The 13446-nt window shown below is 38.2% G+C and overlaps 1 protein-coding gene and 1 pseudogene across 2 annotated transcripts in view; one reads left to right on the top strand and one right to left on the bottom strand.

Annotated features, from left to right (window-relative positions):
* The window catches only part of HDGFL3 (HDGF like 3), a 75721-nt gene that overhangs the window by 18024 nt on the left and 44251 nt on the right, over window positions 1-13446 (top strand). The window lies entirely within an intron of this gene.
* LOC103077431 (low molecular weight phosphotyrosine protein phosphatase pseudogene) lies at window positions 2082-2558 on the bottom strand (annotated as a pseudogene).

Below are 13446 nucleotides of genomic sequence, written 5' to 3'. Positions count from 1 at the left end.
AGCTCTACTCACATTTTCTATTTCTTCTTCAGTGGGTTTCAATAGCTTGTGCCTTCCTAGGAATTTGTTCATTTTATCTAGGTTATCTAATTTGTTGGCATACAGTTACCCATACTATTCCCTGATAGTCTTTTTTATTTCTGTAAGGTCAGTAGTAATGTTCTCTTTTTGTTCCTGATTTTAGTAATTTGAATCTTCTCTCTTTTTTCTTCACTAAACTTTTCATTAACGACTTCAAAACTGACTGCAGGGAGGCAGGAAGCAATAGCACAAAATGTAAAGGAAGGTCCACTCAAGATGCAGTGTTCTCTCTCTATAACAGTTAAATTGTGTTAAGTCCTATTACAAATAATAGGACAATAAATAGTTCTAAAAACTACATTTCAATGTCCTATAACCAAAAAAGGGCTGAAACCCAGCCTTTTTGTAAGGAAATGCCAATAAAAAATGTCTCTATTCTCTTTTTCATGTTCCTTCTGGGTTGGTCAGTTTTATTACTTGTTCATTTAGTCTAGCTGCCTTGTTGATAGGAAAATCTTCTCATCACTTTCTGCACACATCTCATTTTTATTCTTTTCCTTTATGCATCTATGGTTCTCTTCCTTAACCTATCTCAAGCTTTTTCGAGGTAAGGTCATGTCTCATTCATTTTTGTAATGTTAAGTCTATCAAGTCTATCATGGAGACTAACCCAGAGTATATACTCAATGAACACTTAATGGAAATATGATGATGAAACACTAGTGTTACCCAATTCACACTGCCCCGCCTTCACAAGGAAATAACTGGAAATTAAAAAGATGAAATTTCAATGATAGAAATTAAGAATGTTACACAACAAACTGTTTAAAACCAGGAAGCATTTCTGCTAACCAAAAAAAGTAGATAAAATCTTGAGGAAGTCTGTTAACAAAGAGTGGAATAGGGGAAAATCTCCCAGGGGTGGTCAAAAAACATTAAGCTACATATATACTGTTTATACAATTTACATCTTAAACAGGAAAGAAAAGTTATGAGTAAAAGGCTGGATAAAGACACAACAGCCAAATACAAAAATAAAAGCATGTTACAAGTTACAAGTACCATAACTTACAAGCTAAAAAAGTATGAAATGGTAGAGTGGATCATTATACATATATTTTTTGTAATTTCCCCAGTTTATTTGAAAACAATCTTTTCTGACATATTCATACGAATTTTAGATCAGTCATCTCCAAGTGTACAGAAATTACCTATATTTGACTATAAACTAACCACTGATAAAAGAATACTTAACATATCAATATTTAAGCATTCCAATATAAAAGGACTTTTTCCAACTTATTATTTTTTTCCCACCTAAGCTGATCTATATTTGACATTCAGGTTAATTACCTGCATGTAAAAGCAGGTGCGGTCCTCAAACTAACCCAAGGTAAACCAGCACACAAGTGTCCTTCTTCCTGGACATAATTACATTTCCAGAAGCAAAGTGGTTCAAATGGGAACAAATAAGCTAACTTCCTTATGAAATAAACTAGACAGACACAAACTAAGGAGTGAAGGTGCTAAAGATAAATCCCACAAATCTTCTTCCTTCCTGTCTTGTCAGTGCACAAGTGTGCACTGTGAGCGTGTATGAACACTTCTCACCAACATCACTGGACACCAGGCCCTGGCATCAAGAGGTAGTGCAGGGCAAGGGGCCCTGTCCACACAGAGGGAAGATGTAGTGCAGATTCTTGGAAGTGTCGATGGGCTCAGACGCTGATGGGTCTTACAGTGATGTTTTACTTCATTATGTTCTATTTTGTTGCTCTACTGTTTTGTTTGTTCCACTATTTCTGTAACTGGGGTGAAGTGGGAGGTTCAACTTGTCTAAGAACATTTACCCCATAAACTGTCTGAATCAAAATTTTTATTTATTCTTCCACCAAACACAACAACTGATTTCCATCTACAATTATTTTTTAAGGTAGGAAACAGTGAGTCAACTGAAGAAAGGGCTGCAGCCTTGGCTAGGGAATGGTGACACTGTGTCACTCGACTAAGAATGTGGGCCTATGGGGACGAGCCTGGGCCACAGCAGGACTGGACCTGGGTCAGTGAACCTTCTCCAGCAAGGCTCTGCAGCACCGCACACACTGGTGGTAGACAGTCTCAAAGTCAGCATCCTTACCATAATAAGGATCTTCAATAATGAGTTGTTCCTGGGGCTCCTAGCTCCCAGGTGTTCAATTTTTGCTCTGCAGTTTTTAACTTGATTACTTTTCCTATTCACATCTCTCAGGTTGCTTTCATCCATACAGAGTATATAATCAAAAGTGGCAAAGACTTCTTTGGTAACCTGCCAGGCTACGTGACTCATGGGGATAACCATGCTTCTTAATGCAAGCCTGCCCCCGTTAATCAGGAGGGTTTCCTAGTTCATACGTGGACACTGCTGCACTGTTTATCCTCCAAGTATCTGAAATGTTTTGATCAGTTACAAGTTTCCTGAAAACTGTTTCTGCAATGGGTGATCGACAGATGTTACACAGACACACAAACAGCACTGACTTGGTCACCCGCATTGCCATTTTCCTGTGCACAGAGAGGCGCCCACTTGGATCATTATATTCTGACAAAAGGTACACTACCCTGGAGTTATAAGTCCTAAACATTTATGTGGCAAGTGAAGCCCTGAAATTTCCTAAATAGTCAAAAATATTGTGAGAGATATGTAGAAATATAATAGATATGGTAGCTATACTTCTGCATCTCTAAATATTGACTGCTACAGAAGCCTTCTTTTTAGGAATACAGAGAACACTTTTAAAAAGTTGATCACGGGGACTTCCCTCGTGGTCCAGCGGTTAAGACTCTGCATTCCCAACGCAGGGGGCCTGGGTTCAATCCCTGGTCAGGGAACTAAATCCTGTGTGCTGCAACTAAGACCCAGTGCAGCCAAATAAGTAAACAAATAAATATTTTTTAAAAAGTTGATCACATATTAAAAGAAAACTCAAAAAGTAGTTTAAAAGACTACATACTCTGATAACAAGGTAATCATGCTAAAAAAACAAATTTAAACATTGTAATAAAAAATTTTTTTTTTTTTTTTTTTTTTTTTTTTTTGCGGTACGCAGGCCTCTCACTGTTGTGGGTCTCTCCCGTTGCGGAGCACAGGCTCCGGACGCACAGGCTCAGCGGCCATGGCTTATGGGTCTATCTGCTCCATGGCATGTGGGATCTTCCCAGACCGGGGCATGAACCTGTGTCCCCTGCATTGGCAGGCGGACTCTCAACCACTGCGCCACCAGGGAAGCCCTGTATAAAAACTTTTGACCAATGGTAATTTCTAAAATTATCTCCTAAACATCTCTTAGGCCAAAAAAGAAAAGAAAATCACAATTAAAATCTATGTTGAAAATGATTATAAAACACCAATTACCCAAATCTACATGTTGAAGCCAAATCTGACCTTAGGAAAACTAGCTTTAAAAATTTTCATTTTCAAAAAAAATTTCAAAGAAATTTCATGACTTTTGAAATAGAAGAAAAGAAAAGTAGTGAAGATGAAATCAGAAATTCATGATGTAGGGGAAAAAAAATAGGAGAACTGATTAACAAAAAAAAAAGGGAGAAATAAAAACCAAGAGCTAGAGTTTTGGTGAAAAAATGACAATAAAGCTGACACATCTTTGGCAAATCTAAATACAAAATTTTTTTAAAATATATAAAATTAGTAATGAGATGTAACTATAGTGACTGAGACTAAAAATTATAGTAGAATGATATATATATATATATATATATAAAATCTACACTAGAAGGTTTACTATATCTATGAAATAGACACTTTTCTAGGAAAATAAAAATGGTAGAATTGACTCAAGAAGAGTGGAATATGTGAATAAACCAGTAACCATGAAATTGATTTAAAAGATGCCCGAAAGGGACTTCCCTGGTGGCGCAGTGGTTGAGAGTCTGCCTGCCGATGCAGGGGACATGGGTTCATACCCCGGTCCGGGAAGATCCCACATGCCGCGGAGCAGCTGGGCCTGTGAGCCACGGCCGCTGAGCCTGCGCGTCCAGAGCCTGTGGTCTGCAACGGGAGAGGCCACAACAGTGAGAGGCCCGCGTACCACAAAAAAAATAAATAAATAAAAATAAAAGATGCCCGAAAAAACCCTCAAAAAATTTCCAGGCCTGAAGTGGTTTTAAGGTCTTTCAAGTCTTGGAAATAGACTTGCTTGCTTGCTAAACAGAAATTATTTTAGGGACTTCCCTGGTGGCGCAGTGGTTAAGAATCCGCCTGCCAACACAGGGGACATGGGTTTGAACCCTGGTCCAGAAAGATCCCACATGCTGCAGAGCAGCTAAGCCCGTGCGCCACAACTACTGAGCCTGCATGCTGCAACTACTGAAGCCCGTGTGCCTTGAGCCCGTGCTCTGCAACAAGAGAACCCACCGCAATGAGAAGCCCGCACACTGCAACAAAGAGTAGCCCCCGCTCGCCACAACTAGAGAAAGCCCACATGCAGCAATGAGGACCCAATGCAGCCAAAAATAAATAAACAAAAATAATTTTTAAAAAAATAGAAATTATTTTAGGGCATCTAAAAATTGGAAAGCTTACCACACATTTTACCAAATCAGCAAAGCTGCAAAAGAAATCAGACAAAAGGCTTACTACAACAGACAGAACTGAAAGGAGAATAGGCAATTCAACAATAATAGATGGAGACTTCAATACCTCACTCTAAATAATGGATAGAACAACTAAACTAGATAGAAGATCAAAAAGGAAACAGAACACACTATAAACTAACTAGACCTAACAGACATCTATAGAACACTTCACTGAATAGCAGCAGAATATGCATTCTTCTCAAGTGTACATGGAGTATTCTCCAGGATAGAACATACGTTAGGTCATAAAACATGCTTCAATGAATTTAAAAGGACTGAAGTCATACAAAGTATGTTCTCTGACCACAAGGTAATGAAATTAGACATCACTAATAAAAGGAAATTTGGGAAATTCACAAATATATAGAAATTAGCACTCTACTAAATAAACAATTGGCAAAGGAGAAATCACAAGGAAAATTAAAATTACTTGTAGATGAATGAAAACATAAACATAATATACCAACACTTATGGGATGCAGTGAAAGCAATGTTTAGAGAGAAATGTATAGCTATCTACACCTATATTAAAAAGGAAGATCAGGGCTTCCCTGGTGGCACAGTGGTTGGGAGTCCGCCTGCCGATGCAGGGGACACGGGTTCGAGCCCTGGTCCGGGAAGATCCCACGTGCCGCGGAGCGGCTGGGCCCGTGAGCCATGGCCGCTGAGCCTGCGCGTCCGGAGCCTGTGCTCCGCAACGGGAGAGGCCACAACAGTGAGAGGCCCACATACCGCAAAAAAAAAAAAAAAAAGGAAGATCATGGGGCTTCCCTGGTGGCACAGTGGCTGAGAATCTGTCTGCCAATGCAGGGGACATGGGTTCGAGCCATGGAAGATCCCACATGCCGCGGAGCAACTGGGCCCGTGAGCCACAACTACTGAGCCTGTGCGTCTGGAGCCTGTGCTCCACAATAAGAGAGGCCGCAATAGTGAGAGGCCAGCGCACCGCGATGAAGAGTGGCCCCCGCTCGCCGCAACTAGAGAAAGCCCTCGCACAGAAACGAAGATCCAACACAGCCAAAAATAAATAAATTAATAAATAAAATTTAAACTGTTGATTCATTCATGTAATTTAAAGAAAAAAAAAGATCACAAATCAATAACCTAACCTACCTTCAGAAACTGGAAAAAGAAGAGCACACCAACTTAAAGCAAATAAAAGGAAGAAAAAAATACAGATTAGAGTGGAAATAAGTAAAATAGACAATAGAAAAATACAGGAAATCCATGAAACCAAAAGTTAGTTCTTTGACAAGATCAATAAAATTGACAAATCTTAGGCTAGAATGACTACAATATATCTAGTCATCTAGATCTATCTAGGCTAGAATAGTACCTTCTGAGACATAAGATTTAAGATGACTTCCAGTGTTGTTACTTTGAGGGGAGGGATGAGAAAACTAAAATGCATTAAACTTCTTGACCAAGTGACTTTCTCAGAGTTACAGAGCAAGTTAGTAGGAAGAACTGCAGTACAATCCATTGCCCTCTTTACTCACCTGCGTAGGATGAGAGGGAGAAGTGAAAGAAAATACGGAATTCACTCTAACCATTTTGACAGACAGAAACCCTTATTTAATTTAGAAAATTTAAGGCTCAGGTAAGAAAAGGGTTTAAAACCAGTCTTAGGATGAGCTATTTATGTGCTAATTGTAATTTTTTCTTTTTAATTGTGTTAAAATATACATAACATAAAATTTACTATTTTTAAGTGGACAATTCAGTGGTATTAAGTACATTCACATTGTTGTGTAACCATCACCATCATCCACCTTTAGAACTTTTTCATATTGCAAAGCTGAAACTCTGTACCCATTAAACAATAACTCCCCATTCTCCTCTACTCCCAAACCTTGTCAGCCACCATTTTACTTTCTGTCTCTGTGAATTTGACTTCTCTGTGTACCTCATATAAGTGGAATCATACAGTACATGTCTTTTTTGTGACTGGAATATTTCACTTAGCATAATGTCCTCAAAGTTCATCCACGTGGTAGCATGTATTAGAATTTCTTCCTTCTTGAGGCTGAATAATATTTTACTGCATGTATATCCCACATTTTGTTTCTTCATTCATTCATTGATGAAAACCCGGAATGCTTCCACCTTTTAGCTATTGTGAATAATGCTGCTATAAACGTGTGGGTACACATATCTCTTCGATACCCTGCCTTTAATTCTTTTGGGTATATACTCAGAAGTAGAATTGCTGGGTCATATGATAATCCTATTTTTAATTTTTTTTAGGGAATACCGTACTGTTTTCCATAGGGACTGCACCATTTTACATTCCCACCAGCAGTGTACAAGGGTTCCAGTTTCTCCGTATCTTTGCCAACACTTTATATTTTCTGGGGTTTTTGTTTTTTGGGTTTTTGTTTATTTGAAAGTAGCCATTTTAATGGGTATGAAGTGATATCTCATGGTTTTGATTTGTGTTTCCTTAATGATTATCCATGTTGAGAATGTTTTCATGTGCTTTATTGGCCATTTGTATATCTTTGGAGAAGTATATCTTCAAGTCCTTTGCCCTTTTTTTTTTTTTGTTTTTTTTTGTGGTCCGCAGGCCTCTCACTGTTGTGGCCTCTCCCGTTGTGGAGCACAGGCTCCATACGCGCAGGCTCAGCGGCCATGGCTCACGGGTCCATCTGCTCCGTGGCATGTGGGATCTTCCCGGACCGGGGCACAAACCCGTGTCTCCTGCATCGGCAGGCGGACTCTCAACCACTGCGACACCAGGGAAGCCCCTGCCCGTTTTTTAATTGGGTTATTTGGGGGGTTTTGTTATTGAGTTGTAAGAGTTCTTTATATATTCTAAGTATTATTAACTCCTTATCAGATATATGCTTTGCAAATATTTTTCCCACTATGTGGACTCCCTTTTCACTCTGTTGATCATTGTGCTTGTTGTTATTTGTTTATTTATTTTTAAGTCTTTATTGAATTTGTTGCAATATTGCTTCTGTTTTATGTTTTGGTTTTTTAGCCATGAGGCATGTGGGATCTTAGCTCCCAGACCAGGGATCGAACCCACATCCCCTGCATTGGAAGGCAAAGTCTTAATAAATGGACCGCCAGGGAAGTCCCTGTAATTTATTTTAGAATAAGCAAAGAACAGGACTCTGAACAGATATTCCTAGGACAGTGAGTTTTTATGAACATGCATATGTAGCATATGTGGGGAAAGCAAGAGCAGTGAAATGTGAGGTCCAGGGGTCATTGTGATCTTATCAGAAAGATGAAAAGGTAAGAATGAAGACAAAGCACAAGTTTGCCCAGACCTAGCCTTATATGAGGCAGTTGGGTATAATTGAGAACAAGGAAAACGAGACAGTGTTCAGAAAATGCCTGTGAGTGATTATTTAAATGTTTAAATGAGCTTTTGCATACATGAGGCAGTCAAGATGGTTTGGCTAAGCTACCACCTTTATTTGTCAAAAACAGGCATAGTTTAAGACTATTATATGCTTTAATTTTGTTTTATGTGTAGAATTATTCAAATTTACAAGTGATGAATTTCATCCCTGAGACATAAACTGAAGGAAAGAATCTCTGAGAAAATCATCCTGTGGAATTTTTGGTGTTTTGTTCCTACTGTCTACTTTCTATTATCAAATATTTGTTTAGCAACCCTGTCAGGAACACAGTCATTACATTTTTGGGGGGTTTGTTTTTTTCTTTTTTTTTTGGTCGAAAGCACCAGCTTTTGGCAGAAAGACAAAACTAATTTCACATCTTTATCCTTAAAAAGAGATAAATTACAATTGGATACATTTAGCAGATGGTTCTAAATCCTTAGAATATTATTAATGCTGCTATAGGATAAATTTCTGAGGCACTTCATGGATTATCATACCTGTACTTTGCTTCTGTGATTTTGCCTTTTGTTTGATATCAGCAGTCTAGGGCATAGGTCCCTGTTTTCAGAGCCATTCAGGATAATTGCTTCTATACTAAATTTGAAAGTATGCAAAGAATATTTGCTTTTTCCAAGCTTTATGCTGTTTCTTCCCTTTCTCGCTGGCTTTTTTAAAGTCCTTTTATGCTGTGCCTTATGATTGTCCAAAGCCTTTCTTTATGGTACTGTAACAAGTCTGTGTTCTTTAAATTTTTTTTTTCTGGTAAAGAGCATTAGGATGTGAACAATGACTGTTAAATAAGAATAGCCAGAGTAGAGTATGTAAACACCTCAGGTAACAAGCAGAATCAATAAATTAGTCAAGGGCTTCCCTGGTGGCGCAGTGCTTGAGAGTCCGCCTGCCGATGCAGGAGACGCGGGTTCGTGCCCCGGTCTGGGAAGATCCCACATGCCGCGGAGCGGCTGGGCCCGTGAGCCATGGCCGCTGAGCCTGCGCGTCCGGAGCCTGTGCTCCGCAAATGGGAGAGGCCACAACAGTGAGAGGCCCGCATAACGCAAGAAAAAAAAATAAATAAAAAAATAAATTAGTCAAATAGAAGACAGACTTTGAAGAACATATCTAGAAAGCAAAAGAAGTGTTTGGAGACAAATATAAGGGAAGAGATGGTAAACAACAAGTATATTTCAGAGAGAGTCAGCTTGCTAACAACATGAACTCTAGAAGACAGGACAGATATTTCAAAATTAATTATCTGAAGTATAATAAAGGAAAATTTCTAGACTTTAAGGAAGACCTATCATCAGAAATAGATAAGGCTGATCACATTTTAGATTCTAATACATATTGTGGTTAAAGTTTTATATATTATACTAAATTTATAATTCTGTATGCTTCCAATCAAGCAGTGAGCGTTAAACAGTATATTAGCTTGTCAAGATTCACAATAAACTATGTTGGGATTTTGATTGAATTTGAATTATATTTATGGATTAATATGGAAAAATTGACATCTTATTAAGGTTTCTAATATATGAATGTGGTCTATTTCTTCATTTATGTGGGCTTTCTTAAATGTTTTTAAATTGTTTTATAAATCTCTGTACATTCTTAGGTATCTTATACTTTTTGTTGCTGTTGTAAATGAGTATTTGTTTTTAAATTATGTTTTTGTTTTGTTGTCCTTTAAAATATATATGGAAGGGTAGATAACAAAGACAAGACATTTCTGAACAGTAAGAACAAGATGGTGGGACTTGTCCTATCAGATATCAAAATGTAGAATTGTTCAAATAGTAGTTAATAGTAAATTAAGACAGTGTTTGGCTCAGGGAGAGTTGTACTGACCAGTAGAACAGAATGGTTACCCAGAAACTGGTCCACAGATATATGGACAAGGGTGGCATTGCAGGTAGGGGAGGGGGGATATGGAGAGAGTATTTTTAAACAATGCTAGCATGATTAGTTATCCATATGGTATCCATATGAAGATGGATCCCTATTTCATACTATATACAAAGATCATTTCTACATAGATGAAAGCGTAAAAAGCTTTTAAAGCATATGGGGAGAATATATTGTATCCCTGGAGTAGGGAAGAATTTTCCATGACAACACAGAAAAAAACTAGCCATGGAAGGAAAAATTGATAAATTTTAGTATGTTAAAATCGAGTGCTTCTGTTCAGTTAAAAAATCCTTTAATGAACTTGAAAATATAAGCCACAACCTGAAGGAAGTTGCTACATACAGAACCAGCAAAGCTTTAGTATACAGAATGAATCAATAAGAAAAAGACAAATAGCTGGATAGTAAAATAGGCAAAAAGACATGAACAGCCATTTCAAAGAAGAATTACATAAGGCCTATAAATATATTAAAAGATGCTCAACCTTATTAGTAGGGAAATGCAAATTAAGATCATAATGAGATTGCCAAAACTTAAGAGATTTTCCAGTATCATAGGTTGGAGAGGATGTGGATCAGTAGGAATTGTTTTTTGGCCATTATCTGTGTTTTATTAGACTCCGTGATTTTTTATTTGAGTATTTTTTTCTTTTTTTTTATTCAAGTATAGTTTACAATGCTGTGCCAATCACTGCTGTGCAGCAGAGTGACTCAGTTATACACATACAGACATTCTTCTTTAAAGTTCTTTTCCATTATTGTTTATCCCAGGAGATTGGATATAGTTCCCTGTGCTATACAGTAGGACCTTGTTGTTTATCCCAATAGGAATTCTTTTATTAATTGTTTTTAAATTTTATTTATTTATTTTTGGCTGCATCGGGTCTTCGTTGCTGCCTGCAGGCTTTCTCTAGTTGTGGTGGTTTCTCTTGTTGTGGAGCACGGGTTCTAGGCACGCAGGCTTCAGTAGTTGTGGCTCACGGGCTTAGTTGCTCTGCAGCATGTGGGATCTTCCCAGACCAGGGCTCGAACCCGTGTCCCCTGCATTGGCAGGCGGATTCTTAACCACTGCACCACCAGGGAAGTCCAGCAATAGGAATTCTTATATACCACTGAAGGAGTATAAATTGGTCAGCCACTTTGGAAAACAAATTAGCTTTATGTTGTGAAGTTGAATTTTGCATACTTTCTGACTCAACATCTGTAATCCTAGAGAAGCTCACATGTGTGTACTAGAAGATGTGTACAAGAATATTCACACCAACATGATTCATAATAGCAAAAAAACTTGGATGTAACCCAAATGTCCTTGACAGAGAATGGAAAATTAAATGGTGGCATATTGATGTAAAAATATTAAACATTAAAAACGAATGAACTACAGCTATATATTGGTTCCTTTCAATGTAATTAGGCTAGCTTTGCAATGATCAGTGTCAAAAAATAATAAAGCAACATATAGTCATTCTTGAAAAAAAAAAATTACACTGAATTCCTGCTATGTGCCAGGCACTGTTTTGGGTGGTAGGAATTTAGTAGTGAATGAGAATGGACGTGTTTTCTGTCCTCATAAAGCTTATGTTTTAGTTTAGAGTGGGACAGATGACTAAGCAAGCAAGCAAAGCAATCTGTAATTTAATGTAACCATGAGAGATATGGAAAAAGATGAAGCAAGCAAAGAGGATAGCATATGATGTGATGCTGTGTGGGTGGGTGTTTCTGCACAATCAAGGAAGGGTTTTCTGAAAATGTGACATTTGAGCAGAGTCAAATGTTCAAGAGGAAGGAGTCGTACAGCTCTAGGGTAAAAGTTGGAATGAGCTTGGCATATTCAAGGAAGAGCAAGAAGGCAAATGAGGCTAATACAGAATGAGCTAGGGCTAGGGGCAGAAGGGCGGGAGATGAGTTCAAGGAGGTAGACAAAATTCCTATCATGGGTCTTACAGCTTTAGCAATGAGTTTAGAATTTTTTTAAATATGGAAGGTCATGGGAGTGTTTCGAGCAGAATGACATGATCTGACTTATGTTTAGGATCTGAAGAATTGATTGTTGGGGGCAGAGGTAGGGGCTAGGGAGGTAGATGTAAAGGGCCCAGTTAGGAGCCTTTTGTAGAAGTTTAGGCATTAGATGATGGTAGAGTAGACCAGAGCAGACAGAATTGGATGTAGAAAGAATTGGTTAGTTTGGTGATATATTTGAGGGGGTATAATTGAAAGAAATTAGTGTTATTGAGACATATCTGTATGGGAGAGAAGTAAATCAATAATGACTTCCAGGTTTCGAATAGGAGCAGCTGGTTGGACAGTGATGTCATTTACTCACATTAGAGAATACTGAAAGGTAAACGGATTAGGCCATAAGATTAAGAGTTGAAATGCCTGTGAGACACTGAAGTAGGTGAGTCTGACGCTTAAAAAGGAGGTCTGGATTTTGGGGGTAGAAATATGAGACTCATCAGTGTATAGATGGCATTCAGAACCATGAAAGTGGATGAAATCACCAGGGGAGTAAGTCTGTGTAGAGAAGAGGAGCTGTGAAAAGAAGACTGAAAAGAAGTGGATGGTGAGAAAGGAAAAAATATATATCAGGAGAGTGTAGTATCCTGGAACTCAAGAGAAGAAAATGTTTCAATGGGCATATTATATAATAGAGAAATATATTTGCAATGGAGAGTATAGATATCAGGTTAATATATTACAAATGGATAGTAAAAAGACAGAAGCTTATAGAGAAATGCAAAAGTGATATGAATAGGCAATTCACTGAAGGGTAAATCCTAATAGCCAATACACCTATGAAAAGATGCTTAACCTCACCATTAATCAGGGAAATGAAAATTTAAAAGAGCAGAAATGCCTAATGCTGTCAGAGATTGGAAGGGAGGTCATTTTCATATCTTGGTGGAAAAGTGAATTATTATAACCTTTTTTGAAAGCAGTCTGGCAATATCTATTAAAATGAAAAATACCTCTAATATATGATCCAACAGTCTCACTCCTGGAAATTGTATCTCATGGAAATAGAAGCACCAGTGCATAAAAATCTAAGCATGTCTGCTGTAGCCTTTTTTAAGGGCAAAAACACTAAAAATAAGGTAAATTCCTTATTTAACATTCCTTAGGAAAAAGTTGGGTAAATTATAGGTTATCTAATTACTGGATTATTATGCAGTCATTAAAAATAAATGAGTTAAATCTATGCCAGTTGACTTCAAGGACTTTTAATAATACAGAGAATTTGATAAAATGTGATTCATTTTGTGTGCATGTGTGTGTGAGAGAGAAACACCGTAGTCACCCCCCCACAAAAAAAACACTTCTGCCTGTGTATAAAATATTTGTATATTGGGCTTCCCTGGTGGCGCAGCGGTTGAGAGTCTGCCTGCTGATGCAGGGGACACGGGTTTGTGCCCTGGTCCGGGAGGATCCCACATGCCGCGGAGCGGCTGGGTCCGTGAGCCATGGCCGCTGAGCCTGCGTGTCTAGAGCCTGTGCTCCGCAATGGGAGAGGCCACAGCAGTGAGAGGCCC

Source organism: Lipotes vexillifer, unplaced genomic scaffold (assembly GCF_000442215.2).
Source record: "Lipotes vexillifer unplaced genomic scaffold, Lipotes_vexillifer_v1.1 scaffold532, whole genome shotgun sequence".
Classification (NCBI taxonomy): Eukaryota; Metazoa; Chordata; class Mammalia; order Artiodactyla; family Lipotidae; genus Lipotes; species Lipotes vexillifer.
The sequence above is the reverse complement of the archived record's forward strand: the minus strand, read 5'-3'. Positions and strand labels throughout refer to the sequence as shown.